The 15763-nt window shown below is 36.8% G+C and overlaps 1 long non-coding RNA gene across 1 annotated transcript; it reads left to right on the forward strand.

The window, feature by feature from the left end:
* The first annotated feature begins 2965 nt into the window (after window positions 1–2965).
* On the forward strand, window positions 2966–11157 carry LOC131423872 (uncharacterized). The gene is made up of 3 exons (XR_009225981.1): window positions 2966–3045; window positions 5800–5901; window positions 8335–11157. It is a non-coding gene; the product is annotated as an uncharacterized LOC131423872 (long non-coding RNA).
* Window positions 11158–15763: the final 4606 nt, after the last annotated feature.

Raw genomic sequence — 15763 nt, forward strand, 5'->3', positions numbered from 1 at the left:
AACTAATCTCTTATTCAACCATTTTTTAACTGTAAATATGGAAGATTTCCTAAGGAAATAATTCTATATATGAAAAATACTTTATTCACTATTATGTTTATCATAGTATTTATAATAACAAGAATATTAATAATCATTAGAAAAAGTAAATACTGAACATTAGCAGATTATGGATGCATGTTATAGTATGTGACATGGAACTTAGCCCCTGATTCTTATTAAGAATATATGAACAAACAAAAAAATTTTTTAAAAAGTGACATTAGGCTGGCAATGTATCAGTGGTTAGAGCATTTGTCTAGCATGCTTGAGACCTTAGGTTTGATCTCTAGCAATGCAAGATAAGAAAGAGAGAAAAAGAGAAAGATAAGAATAAATAAAGAAATGTATAATAATACATAAAATTATTTCTATGATGACTTAAAAAGCAAGATTAATGTTCTACATTAAGTACAGTCATTGTAATGTAGGGGGAAAGCAACGTATAAGAAAAAGACATGTTTGATAAACTGTGGGTAATTTTTCCACTTTCCTAATGTTTTAGAGAGTATTAATTTTTAAATAAAAAATATAAACATACAGGAGTGAATGACATTTGCTTTTTTTTTTGGCAGTGTTGGGATTTGAACCCGAGGCCTTTCATTTGCTTTTAAGAGAAAAAAAAAAATGTTTTCAAGCCATGTCTAGAAACAGCAGTAGAGAGCCGGCAGAGCAGTAGGAGGGGACTGGTCAGCTTTAGCGGGGCAGAAGACAAAATGGGAAGCTGTTGGTGTTTCAATTGATCTATTCCTATCAATGCATATTTTATAAAATGTTTATTGCCTTCTTTATAGTGAATCATAAGCAGCGCACATAGAGCTCCAGGGCATTCCACTAACTTATTTTCGCTGGGCCAGTGTCTCCTGGCATCTTTCAGGACATCTCAGTGGAAAAAAAGAGTACGTGGAAATTCAAGAAGCTTGTAGAATTTGAAACCACCCTTCTTGGCAGAAGCAGAGTTAAGAATGGAATGTAGTTCTCCATGACAACCTTATCAGTGTTTGGGGTCTGCTTATTTCTGGGTACCATGTTCCAGGAAAGTGTTGCAACTAAGCTTGTTACCATTTTCCCCTTAGTTACAGGCACCAGGATTTGTACTCACTCATCAGCACAATCTCTGCTTATCAAAGTGGAGCAGGTATTGTATTCAATAAGCCTAGCAATGAATGACATAGAAATACTGACAGAGAGAGAAAGTGCTAAACCCTTTTCCACAGGAAATTTTACAATTAGTCAAATCTATGGGCTTCAATTCAGCTCCTGAACTCTCCCAAATCATCCTTCCATATGTTGTAGGACTTGTTTAAATCTCATCTGATATTGTTCCTATTTAAATAGATTTATACTAGAGAAAACTCAAAAATTTCCTTCAAACAGCGAGCGTACTGTTTGCAGCTGCTTCTCACAGACTTTCATTTCTCTGAAAAGATAGACACTTGCCTCAGATGTCACTTCCTACTCCTATTTGTCTGTACACTAAGATAACAGCACACCAGGTTTTGAATACATGCTCACTTCCTCATAGACTTGAAGAGTGTGTCTTTGTACGGTAGAATTTCTGGAAGAATGTGTACACGGCAGTGTATGTGGAACTAAGGGGTCGGCAGATGGTGGTAGATTAGGAAACCTTGCTAACAGTCCCTGTCTTGTTTTCTTCTGAGAAGCATGCCTTTTTCTCCATAAGCCACAGTTCCTTCATTCCCAGGTGGCTTGAAATATTGCCTCTTAAAGTCATTTCATAATTGCCTCTATCTCTGATGTTAAGAATTCTTGCTATACACCATTTCCCCAACACACGGCATACACATATCCATGTAAAGTTCTACCATCTTGTGGTTTGGGCTGTATTACAAATCTACGTTAACTTTGCTTTGCATTCTTAAAGCTTAAAATCATTCTTTTTCTTTATTTATTAGCATTTTTTCTTCTAATATCTATTTTTCTTTACCAATATTCTTATTGTCAGCCTTTGACAAAATAGGGAAATATGAAGAGAGAGATCTCTTTTTCTCCACCCTCTACCCTTCACCCCTACTGCAACAGATCCCGACATTTCAAACTGCACTATTCATGTTAGTTTGTACCATAGCTTTTGTCATCCTTAGATGCTTTCCCGTTGTTCCACTTCTAAACAGCCACTTATTTCTGCCTCAAAACTGATGGAAGTATCAGCTTTATTTTTTTCCCAAACTGAGTCTATATACTTTTTTCCACCTGTGACTGAGTCATTTTGTCGACAGTTAGGCACAGTATTTGGAAACAAAACTAATTGCTTCTTGTCTGTCTGACAGCATTCTTATAACCCAAGCAGAGACAAACGGTTTTATATAGTCGAGTTGTTGTCTTGTTTGCCGATTGAGTTCTGAAATCAGAATTAAAGTAAAATGGAAGAAAGTTTTTAAAACCTTCTTTTCGAAAGATTGGTTGCACTAAAACAGAGAAGAGTTAATGGAAAACTCCCTTTTCACACTCTTTCCAGGAGCCACAGCCTAGTGAGGGGTAGGTATAAAGGGTAAAAGTAAAGATGGGGGGTCCCTATCTGTTCAACCTCAGATGAGGACCCCCTTGGCCACATCACAACATGGCAAAGTGGAAAAAAAAATGCCCCGGTGCAGAAAAGGTCCAGTGCATGGGGCAGGTAGCCTTACCTTATAACAACCTGCTCTTATCCTGAGATGAGGAACTTATCCTGAAAGACTGGCATTAGCCCCTACCGAGCGCAACCCCCAGTGATCTACCAATCTTCCACGAGGCCCCACCTCCTTTTTTTTTTTTAATACCTACCCTTTAGTTTTAGGACACAATATTTTCTTTGTGGTGTTGAGGATCGAACCCAGTGCCCCCTGCAAGCTAGGCGAGCACTCCACCACTGAGCCACACCCCCAGCCCTAGGCCCCGCCTCTTAAAAGCTCCACCTTCTGAGCATCACCACACTGGAGACCAAGCCTCAGTAAACAACCTTTGGGAGATAAATGAAATCCAAATCGCAGCACTTGTATTTTTAAGGTAAGTGCTAATTACAGAGATTATAGAGGATAGAAAAAGGTGGTTTGTATTATAATTGAGGGATGAAAAATATTTCTAAGTTAAAAAATATTAAACTAACTTCTAGCTCCATTAAGCAGCTAAATAAAAGGTTCAGCATTTCTGTAAACAGTATTTTGTGCTTATAAAAGCCGAACTTTCCTTATTACTTATTTCCATTACTTATTATTACTTATTTCCAAAATAGATGCATCCTCTTTTCTGTGTGTGTAGTTTTAATCATTGAATATTATTTTGACCACAGATCTTATAAGTATAATGAACATATATGTCTTATAGATTCTTAAAAAGACAATATTATGAATTTTTTAAAAGTCATATAAAACTTGAATATTAATTTTGATTAAATCTGTAGTATATTTGGGGTCACATCATATTTGTAAAACTCACAATTGAGAGTACTTTGTTAACTGAACTTATATCTTTTTTAAGTTAGTATGTGCTAATGTGTATAATAAAGACAATCTTGCAAATTTAAAGCAAATCAAGAAATTGCAGCAATTATCAAATTAAAAACGTCACATAACATCAACTACTTATTATTCATTGGCAATTTTCAAGTAACCAAGACTACACTTCATTGAATTCCAAGAAGAAAAAAATATCCATATCACAAACACTCCTCAGTCAAATGGTCTGCATATAAGACAAAGATTTAACTCACTCAATATTGATATTTAATATGGATTCTCATAACACAATTTTCTTGGCCTAGCCTAACAAGGATCACATAGAACAACTCTGTCAATTATGACACATTTTAGTAGTGTTTAGAATTTTTAGAATTATTTGCCTACTCAGTTGAGCCCCAGCCCAACATATAGTGAATACAGAGGGAAATCCTGGCATGACAGCTCTGAAAACAAGGGAGGACATCAGTAAATGCAAATAAAATTGTGGTGTAGATAATTACATTGCTAGCATTTTTTTTCTTCAGTGATATTTCTGGGAAAATAAAAATAAATTGCATTTTCTTGTTTATTACCAATCTCCCAATTTTACTGAAAAATACCCATTGGCTTCCAGCTATATACTTAACTCATCCGCATTTAGACTTTTCATCATTACACTGAATTAACAGAGGAATTTCTCAAATTGGACTTTATCAGAAGAAAATGCATCTTTTCTTTATGTGGTGCAATTTGAAATCCTATATTATTAAATTTTATATAATCTAAAGAAAATTATAATATATATTTGTGACATATTTGTAGAGATCAAATCTATATTCTTGGTTCAAATCCTTCAATATTGCCATTAACCTTAAAAATGAAAGATTTTGTGGCATTTATACACAATGGAGTATTACTCTGCATTAAAAAATGACAAAATCATAGAATTTGCAGGGAAATGGATGGCATTAGAGCAGATTATGCTAAGTGAAGCTAGCCAATCCCTAAAAAACAAATGCCAAATGTCTTCTTTGATATAAGGAGAGTAACTAAGAACAGAGTAGGGACAAAGAGCAGGAGAAGAAGATTAACATTAAACAGGGATGAGAGGTGGGAGGGAAAGGGAGAGAGAAGGGAAATTGCATGGAAATGGAAGGAGACCCTCAGGGTTATACAAAATTACATACAAGAGGAAGTGAGGGGAAAGGGAAAAATAATACAAGGGGGAGAAATGAATGACAGTAGAGAGGGTAGAGAGAGAAGAGGGGAGGGGAGGGGAGGGGAGGGGGGATAGTAGAGGATAGGAAAGGCAGCAGAATACAACAGACACTAGTATGGCAATTTGTAAATCAATGGATGTGTAACTGATGTGATTCTGCAATCTGTATACGGGGTAAAAATGGGAGTTCATAACCCACTTGAATCAAAGTGTGAAATGTGATATGTCAAGAACTATGTGATGTTTTGAACAACCAACAATAAAAAATAAAAAAAAAGAAAACAAACAAAAAAAATGAAAGATTTTTTAATCTTTCTATAATATTTGGCTATTCCAGATGAGCAGGAAATTCCTTATCAGTTTGTTCAACGTAATTAATACTCCAGATACATTATGGGACCAGAGGCAGTGCCTAAGAGAAGTGAAAGGAATCAATGCTCTTGAACTTTGTATTACTCAATCCTTTTTTACATACGACTCAATCAACAGAATAAATTATCTTTAATATCCATAAAATAGCAAATGATTGACTTTTTGTAGTTGTAAATGGACATATACCTTTATTTTATTTATTTATGTGGTGCTGAGGATCAAACCCAGTGCCCCACACATGCAAGGCAAGCGCTCTACCACTGAGCCAGAACTCCAGGCCCATGAGACTATTTCTATGTAAAAATTTCAGTTAATATTTTTAATTAAGGTATTATGGGTGAAGAAAGTAAAACATTTCATTCTGTGGATGTTTCTCGTGATGTTTACCAACATGCTTAGTGAGGTGGAAAATTGAAGCAATTCTCTGGATGATTCATGCTATAATAAAATAGTCAAATTCTTGAGTTTAAGCTTAGGCATCTGTTTTTTTTTTTAATTTCTACTTTGTTATTTTGTTTTCCTATGATTTTGCAAACAGAACACTCCCAGACAGGATAACATCTCCACACCTAGATAAATATCATTTTTTTTCCAGATTTACAAATGAAAAAAAAAACTAAGGACCAAATAAATTAGGTGACTCATCCATAAATCAGGAGTTAAGTCATAACCTCCCGAATTCTCTTCTCCCATGATTATACCATATATCATTCTATCTTTTTCTAATTACAGTGCTCCTCCTTTATCTGTGGTTTTGATTTCTGCAGTTTCAGTTACCCAAGATCAACCATGTCCTGAAAATATTAAGTGGAAAATTCTAGAAATAAACAATTTGTAAGTTTTTAATAACTTTTATTACCATACACTATTTCTATTGTTCTATCTGATTACTAATGTTGTTAATCTCTTATTGTGCTCTAATTTATAAATTAAACTTCATCATAGGCATATATATGTAAGAGAAACATTACTAATGTACATGTAGGGTTTGTTGGTATTCCATTTCAGATGTCTTCCTGGGCTTCTAAAACATATCCCCCATGGAGAAAGGGAGCTACTATAATACTATTTGCAGTAATTATGCCTAATCTTTAAATAATATACAAATAAATCAAACTACAGTAGAAAATAGAAAATAATGGTTAACAGTAGGAAAAACACTATTACCCTTGTAGAGACAATTGCTCTAATCATCTTGGTGTTTATCTTAACATTTATTATTCATGTATATTATATAGATAATATGTTTTTACAAAAATGAGAAAGTCATATTCAAACCATTTAGAAGCCAAATTTTCTCACTAAACTATAGATCATTAATATACTTCCATTATGAATAAATCTTATGTGCCACCAGGTGCAATGGTGCACACCTGTAATTCCAGTGGCTTGGGAGGCTGAGGCAGGAGACTCACTAGTTCAAAGCCAGTCTCAGCAACTCAGTGAGGCCCTAAGCAACTCAGTGAGACCTGTCTCTAAATAAAATTTTAAAAAGGGCTGGGGATGTGGCTCAATAGTCAAGCACCCCTGGGTTCAATCCCTGGTACAAAAAAAAAATCTTATGTGCCTTATTTTTCAAATGCTTATTTTAATGATGAAGAATTGAATTTAAGGATGGTTCAATCTATATTAATACTTTCCAATCAATTTTAGAAAGTTAGTTATTAAAACTTAATGAGATACTACTACATGTATAAAATTGTTGCCATCACTACCAGAAAATACTTCCATGAAAGTATGTTTCTCTTTGACTTTTTAAATGTATAACAGGTATCACATTCATTTTACAAATATTAAACTAACGCATTATTTTTTCCCCTTAAATCAAGTTTCAATGAAGTCTCTGCCTTAGAGATCAAACCCTGCAGGCTTGTACAAGGGCTAGAGTGGATTATTTTGTCCTGATCAGGACAATAAGCCAGAAAGCTGGTAGAGAAGGAATTTACTAAATTCTTGACCCTCCACTTAACCAAGGATATCTGTTATAGGATAGGAAAGATGACGTTAGTGCCACAATGTACAACCCTGAGGTTAAAGTGGAACATACAAGAATATGGTGTAGAAGACATGGAGAAATACTGTAGTTTATAGAATCTAAGACAGCATTGATCATAAGCTGCATCCTGACACCACCACTGTGGTTTGCATGCTGTTTGTCCCTGACAAAACTCATGTTGATATTTAATTGCCAATGTAGCAGTTGGAGAGGTGATGGGGTATCTTTAAGAGATTTTTGGGTCATGGAGACCCCACCTTCTCAAAAAGATCAATGTAGTTCCTGCAAGGGTAGTTTAGTCATCTCTAGCCCCCTGTGTCTCCTCCTCCACTTCTTTCTTTCTTTCTTTTTGCACATGCCTGCTTGCCCTTCCACCATATGTGAAGCAGCAGAAGGATCTCCCGAGATACCAATCAGAAGCAGCCAAGCCTAGATTTCTTGAGCTTTCCAGCCTCCAGAATTATAATCCAAACAAACCTCTTTTCTTTATTAATCATTCAGTCTTAGGTATTCTGTTATAGCAATAGAAAACAGACTAAGACAACCACTAAGAAAAATGATAAGCTAAAACATGACATACGTTCAGTTTCAAAGATGTTAAAATATGGAAGTGAGTGGAGAGTGCATCTTAAATGCATTAAGTACAGTGTAAGAAAGGGCAAGAAGGGGGGCAAGGTAAGGGGCTTCGCTCTCCTCACTCTGGAGCGAAGTTAACTCAGGGCAGTTTAAGGCAAAAAGGATCTTGCCTTGCTTCTAGATAGGGTTTGGAGAGGAGTCCGCCTCAAACAATCCACATTCTAATGGGGAAGGTGGAGAGAAAAAGTGGTGACCTAGTGTAATGGGGCAGAGGAGGGAGCTTGACACCGGGTCCCCAAAGCTCACCTCTACTCTTGTGTGATATAGATGGAAGCCATAGTGCTGGTAACAAAGGTGAGAATGTAGGCATAGGCTGTAGCTCAGTGGTAGAACACCTGCCTCACATGCTCTAGGCCCTGGGTATTACCCCAACACTGCAAAAAAAAAGAGGAAGAAGGCACATGATCTAAGACCTGAAAGCAGGAGGCCCCACGGTGCCACAGTAGCAGATTCCTTCCCCACTCTGTGATTCAGGGCAGATGACCCCATCATCTAGTAGGCCAAGAGCCAGATAGAGAACAGGGCAGAAACTCAGTAGGGACTAGGGAGCCAGGCACTGCCAAGTCAGTCAGGGAGAACGCTGGGCTCAGCTCAAACTGCAAAAGTGACTAAACCATGAGTTACATCACTTGCAGATCCAGCCAGCGAAGCCAGCAGCAACCTGGTGACCAAGAGTCATCGCCACAGAGAACAGAGAAGCTGGAGCACAGAACATGGAGCCCGTGTGGAACTAAAAACCCCATCCTCCCAAAGCCACAAGATCACAAAACCACATCCTGCCAGGTGAAATCTAAGAGACCAAACATATACCCAAAAGAGACTAGACGTTTACCTAAAGAGACTGTTTAAATTTCTGTAACTATATCCAAGTTTTAATGCTCAAGGACTGAAGTCAGCTGTTTCCTGGCCCTCCAGCAGGTGGAGCCTCTGGAGGCTGTGTTTCAGACCCATGAAGGAAGTACACCTCCTCTGCACGGCTGACTTGCAGAATGAGTACAAAGTAGGACGTCTAGTTAACATGACGTTTGATGACATCAAACCACCATTATATTTTCCATGCATCTTCCCTGATCTCTCCAACCAGAAGCATTTCCTTCCTTTTCTGAATTTTCATAGTACATTGGTTCTCAAAATGTGGTTTCTGACCATCAACATCTGTGCCACCTGAGAACTTGTTAGAAATGCAAATCTTCAGGGCCACCTCACAACTACTATATCAGAAATTTGAAAAGTAGAGCCCTGCAATCTGTGTGTGTTTTGTGTGTGTGTGTGTGTGTATGTGTGTGTGTGTTTGTAGTTGGACACAATACTTTTATTTCATTTACTTATTTTTGTGCTGAAGATCGAACCCAGGGTGTCCCACGTGCAAGGCGAGTGCTCTACCACTGAGCCACAACCCCAGCCCTGCAATCTGTATTTTAACAAATCATTTAAACATTCCAATGCTTGCTAAAATTTGAGAACCATTGTCATAGCACTTTGTACCTTTTTTGAGATCTGTTACATGCTAGCCTTGTAGTTTTAGTTTCACTGTCCTGTGGCTGTTGGGTTTGAACATAGACTATGTCATAAATGTACAATACAGGTCCTGCTATAGACGTCTAGACACCACTTTACCTCTGGGCTCACTGTTACTCTGGCCAACACTTTCCCCACAACTCATAATACTTTCAATATCTGTATAAATGATGTTTCTCCTATCCTGGCCTCTCAGCCTCAATTCTCACACTCTACTTTAGCTCCTTACTCTATGAGTACAACATTGACCATAATCACAACCCATAATATCAATTTCAAGAAGCTGACTCTCTTAGCACCATCTACATCTTGTCTTTTTCTTGCACCCTCTAAACAGTCTCATTCACACAGTTTTTTGACTCTGATTGATCACCACTATCCCATGGTACCCCACCTTTCACACATCCTATTTTCCTTTCTTACTCAGTTGGATTAGAATTGATCATCATAATCACTCCAGTGTACTACCTTCAACTCTCTTTGACCTCTCTTAGTCCTCTCCCTCTATTCACCTGGTAAACTCCAAAGCTGGTTAAATCCAGTGCTCAGCCTGCTCTACAGCTGCACTCCTGACTAATATTGCTGTAGGAAAATGCAAAACCCCACACACAACCAGTCCCTTCTAAATTTGTAACTACTGATCCTCAAGTGGGTGTGGTGGACACAATGCATTCTCTTAACTTATCCACCCTCCTAGAAGATGACTTCACACCTTCTTCTCCATCTCCTCCCCAAATGACAAATTTCCCTTCCAGTCTCATGTTGCTGATCATCTTGCTTCCTATTTCATGGAGAAAATAAAAACAATTAAAACAACTTCTACAAGCATCTGCAGCAATACCTGTATCATTTTCTCTGTCTTCCACCCTGTGCTGAACTCACTCCAGCCCTATCTAATCCCCATACAGAAATTCCCTGGAAAGAATTGTAGATAACTTATCTTCTATCTCTTTCTCCTCTTTCCATTCTATTTTGAACCCTTTGCCTCTGCCCCCACTTAGCCCTTGAGACTCTTGTCAAGGTCACCTGTGACCTTCATAATGCTATAAATGGTCACTTAGTTCTTTCTTCCTCTTTCTTCCTCTTACTCAACTTACCAGGAGTACTTTGCACAATTGATGACTCTCTTCTATATATTTTCTTGGCTTCCAGGACACCATACTTTCTTGGTTTTTCCTGTGCTTCATTATCAGTTCTCTTTGCTGGTTCTTCCTTCTGTCTCCAACATTTAAACAATAAAGTGCCTAATGGTTCAGACATGGGACCTCTTCTCAGATGACTGTCTCTCATAAATTTTCCACTTAGAACTTCAAAGTCTATATATCCAATTGTGTAGATTTGTTTGTATAATAGACAGATATTAGCAGAATTTGACATAAGATTACTCTAGCTGTGTATGAAGAAGGGATCCAAGGAGAACAAGAAATTATGTAGGGGCACTAGCGAGAAGACTAATGTAATATAGTGGTCTCCTTATCCACAGGGAATACATTCTGAGATTCCCAGCAGATGCCTGACGTTGCAGATAATACCAAACACTATATGTACAGCAAAATGTGTTTCTTGACATATGTACCAATGAAAAGTTTTAATTTATAAATTAGGCACAGTCTGAGATTAATAGCAATAATAGTAAAACAGAACAATTATAACAATATGCTATAATAAAAAATTGTGTGTAGTCTTTCCTTCAAAGTATCTTATTCACCTTTCTTCTTGTGATAATGTGAGATAATACATGTTGACATGATGAGATGAAGTGAGGTGAATGAAAGGCACTCTGATGTACTGTTCAGCTACTATGTAAGGGTTATTTGAACACAAGCACTGTGATATCATGGCAGTTGATCTGATACCCTAAATAACTACTCACTAATAGATGGGTAACAAGAGGTAATTCATGTCCTGAGTAGGACAGGGTAGGAGATGTCACACTACCAAGATGGTGTATAATTTAAAACTTATGAATTGTTTATTTCTGGAATTTTCCATTTACTATCTCTGGACTGTAGTTGATCACAGTACCTGAAACTGTGGAAAGTGAAATTGCAGATAAAGTGGGAGGAATAGGGACTACTATAGTCTGGATAAGAAATAAAATTGGTGTAAACTCTAGTGATGGTGGTAGAAATGAAGAAAATACACTCATTTAAAATTATTTTACAGCTAAAATCAAAAGATTTTGGTGATAGATTAGATGGGAGTAGGAAGGGAAAGAAAGGATCAAAGATGTCTCCCAAATTATCAGCTGGGCAAGGGGGAAAATGAGAAGGCTACTAAATGTGCTATGAAAAAGAGGAGGGAAATAGGTTTGGGTTTTTTTGAAGTGTTGGGAAGATAAAAGTTTAATTTGTAGCTACTTAAGTTTCAGAGGCTTGACACATCTCATTGATAAAATTCATAAATTACTTGGGATATACAGAACTAGAATTTGCTAGATAGGACTGAATGAAGATCATAAAACTATCAAATCACGCTAAGCAACAAAGTAAGATGAAAACTGAAGTATCTTTTAAACAAGGCAATTTGGAGGGCATTAATGAGCTGGACAGCAGCAGTTTCAGTGAAGTTCTGGGTAATGTAAGCAGAGCCAGAAAACAAATGAAGGGAATGGCCTTCTAAGAAGGAGGAACATTTTTTTCATTGAAAGATAAAATAGAGGAAACTAGGAGAGGGCAACATGAAGAGGAAGCAAGCGGTGGGATTAAGAGACAGGAAATAGGAAAAATAATAATAGAAATTGAAAGAGAGGGGAACTTATGAGAAAAAAAATTCTTCTTGGTAAAATAGAAAATGAATAGATTCTCAACTTCCTCAGAAAGTAACACTGGCTATGAGGAGGTGTTAGAATGTTTCTTGGGTAATAAAGTTCAGGTTTCATTTTCATTTTATTTTATCAGAATAAAAGAATCCACATAAAGTTTGGGCATTAAGAAAATCATGGGGCTGGGGTTGTGACTCAGAGGAAAAGCGCTCGCCTAGCATGCGTGAGGCACTGAGTTCGATCCCCAGCGCCACATAAAAATTAAATAAAGGTATTGTGTCTGCCTACAACTAAAGAATAAATGTTTAAAAGAAAAGAAAATAATATGCTGTGGAAATAAAAAATTTAAGCTTTTATCTGGAAATGATAAGGCTAGATTTATTACCCTGAAATAGCTACCTATTGCCTGTAATGGAAACAATAAGGAAAAATTAATCAGCAGGAATTCTGTTAATTGTCATTTAAGCACAACCATTTCCTTTCTTTGAAATCCATCTGAAAAAGTCCACAGGGCAAGAAGGTTGCCTCAAATCCAAGGTACAAACACAAGTTATAAGACAAACAGAGGAAATTATTCCATCATAAATCTGTCAGTCAGCAAAACAGTCCATTCAGACCAGCATAAAGGCCTTATCTGCTCTTTGGCTGTAATGTTCTGGCTATTTCTCTTTCCTTCCCTTGAGCAACACATTTAGTCATTGAAACCAGGGAACCTGGAATGTGTGAGGGACATTGAAATGTATCTACTAGCTCAATGCTCTCTGGCTGTTTTAAGTGGTATCATAAAGATCACAAGGAGCTGGGCATGGTGGCCCAACCCTGTAATCCCAGCGGCTGGGGAGATTGAGACATGAGGATTGCAAGTTCAAAGATGGCCTCAGCAACAGCAAGGTGCTAAGCAACTCAGTGAGACCCTGTCTCTAAATAAAATACAAAATAGGGCTGGGGAGTCCATTCACCAGAGTCTCTGGTGACAGAGAACTTGATAGCTTTCAAGGGCACCCTCCACATAGAGAGCACTTCCTTCCATTCACCAGATATCATCTCCCTGATGTTTCCATTTCTCTGAGTTTTCCACATTAGAATTTTTTCTACAACTCAAAATTCCTATCCCAAATACTGTCTCTTCAAAGAGGAAAGGTAGCTATCATATACTTCTGTTTTCTCCAGTTCACATCTGCAAATTCTTATTTTGATTCCACTTTGTTATGTCCTACCACCATATTTCTGTGATTGGTCCCCAGTTTGATTATATTGATGCCCAGAGTTGAACACAATTATCTAGATATTCTCTAGCAAAGATGAGTAGAATGAAACTATAACCTCTCTTATTTGGAATATTATGTTTATATAATATATTGATTGCTATACAATTAACATATTTATTAAATATCACTAAATTAATATTTCATCCAAAATGTTAATATATCCAATGATTCCATAGCTTTCTTTTCAATAAAATCACACCATTGACTCACTGTGGCAGGTTGAGAATGGTTTCCCTAAGATGTTCATGTCTTAATCCCTAAAGCATGAGATATGATACCTTATGTGATAGGAGAGGATTTTGCAGGTGTGATTAAATTAAGGATCTTGGGAAGGGGAAATTATCCAGAATTATCTGGGTGGGCCCAGTGTAATTAAAAAGTTTGTTATAAGAAGCAGGCAGGAGGGCCAAAGTCAGAGGAAATGTGACAATAGAAGCAGCTATCGGAGTGACGCAGGACCATGAGCCAAGGAATTTGAGCAGCCTTAAGAAGCTGGAAAAGATAAGGAAACAAATTCTCCCCAAAAGCCTCCGAAAGGAATGTAGTCCTGATGGCCCACTTACCTTCCTGACCCCTAGAATGAACTGTAAAAGAATAGACTTTAATTCTTTAAGCCAATAAGTTTGTAGTGATTTGTTGAAGCAGAAATAGGAACCAATACTCTCATATTAAATTTCATTGACATACACTTCATCCATGTGCACTGTAGCTAAACTTGCTATGACACAACCAGCCTTTGCTTCTAAGGGCTTTGCATCTTCAGGTTCAACCAACCACCGAAAGAAAATATTTGAAAAAAAGTCAAGTTGATACTAAACATGCACACATCTTGTTGTCTTGTCATTCCCTAAACAATGGAGTATAACAACAATTTGAATAAGTATACTATATCAGATATTAGAAATAATTATAAATAATTAGAGATGATTTAAAGCACACTGAAAGATATATGCAGGCTGTATATAAATACTATACCATTTTATATGAAGGACCCAAGCATCTGAGGATTTGAATATATATACTGGGGGGCATAGTATGATTACCCTATGGAGAACCAGGGATGACTGTACTTATATAGTTGGTTTTCTGGATTTAATTTTTAAAAACCTAATGATTATTCATATTAATTTTAACTTGGTTTACTTTATCTCACTTCTCAATTATCAAGAAATAATTTTAAAACAATTCTATTATCCAAGTGTGCAAAATTCTTCCATCTTCATGAAATCCACTGATATTTTATAAGCATATTTTTAAGAGAGAATTTTTAATATTTATTTTTTAATTTTCAGCAGACACAACATCTTTGTTTGTATGTGGTGCTGAGGATCGAACCCAGGCCGCACACATGCTTGCAGAGCGTGCTACTGCTTAAGCCACATCCCCAGCCCTATAAGCACATTTTTAAAAAAAATTTTTTAGTGGTTGATAGACTTTTATTCTATTTATTTGTATGTGGTGTTGAGAATCAAACCCAGTGCCTCTCACATGCCAGGCAAGTATGCTACTGCTGAGCCCTAGCCCCAGCCCTTATAAGCATATTTTTAATGTATCATTAACCAAATCACCAATCAAAACATTGAATGGGGAGGACAAAGGGAAAAATTCAAGAAAGATGCATCTCTCTCCAGATTTTGGGAATCACTTGTCAGTGACTTTGTTGTACTTCATTCAGAAGATATTTTTTAATGCTATCTGAAAGAATACCACAAGACTTTCATTAATTCCTTGGACTGGTTCACAACTCTGATAGTAACCCTGACAAGGAGATGAAGTTAATCCAATGGAATGTGCTTTTTTGTGAATCGGTGCTGGTTTCTGATGATCATGGTTTTCTAGTTTAGGCATTCATAAACCACTGCTTTACTAATCTACAGTCTTGCATGGAGCCCATCATGTGTCCACAGGCTTTGACATGATGAATATAAGTAAGTTTTTTTTAATTTTCAAAGACAGAATAGTTGTATAGTATTCAAGAGATATCAAAGTACCAAGACATTGTTTATGCTTTCAAAAAAAATTATACTGAAACTAGATGGGCATAGTAGTGCATGACTATCATTCCAGCTATTCAGATGGCTGAGGTGGGAGGATTACTAGTTCAAGGTCAGTCTAGGCAATTTATCAAGATCTTGTTTTAAAATAAAAAGTAAAAAGGTCTGGGATGTAGCTCAGTGGTAGAGCACCCCTGGGTTCAATCCTAGCCAAGAGAGAGAGAGAGAGAGAGACAGAGACAGAGACAGAGAGAGACAGAGAGGAAGAACAGAAAAGAAAACAAATTAAAAATTTTAAAAAATAAAAAATTATGTTGTAACTAATTTTATTCACCCTGTATTCTTTTGAAGATTTTCTAGAATATTATAATACTAACAAATGATCTAGAAAGCAACTACCAACAAGGCATCCAGGTAGTTGGGAAAGTAAAGCACCTACAGGTAGTTTTTTTGTTTTGTTTTGTTTTGTTTTTGGTACTGGGTATTGAACTCAGGGTTCTCAATCACTGAGCCACATGCC

Source organism: Marmota monax, unplaced genomic scaffold, assembly GCF_021218885.2.
Source record: "Marmota monax isolate L192 unplaced genomic scaffold, Marmota_monax_Labrador192_F-V1.1 WCK01_AAM20220418_F8-fsc00012, whole genome shotgun sequence".
Taxonomy (NCBI): Eukaryota; Metazoa; Chordata; class Mammalia; order Rodentia; family Sciuridae; genus Marmota; species Marmota monax.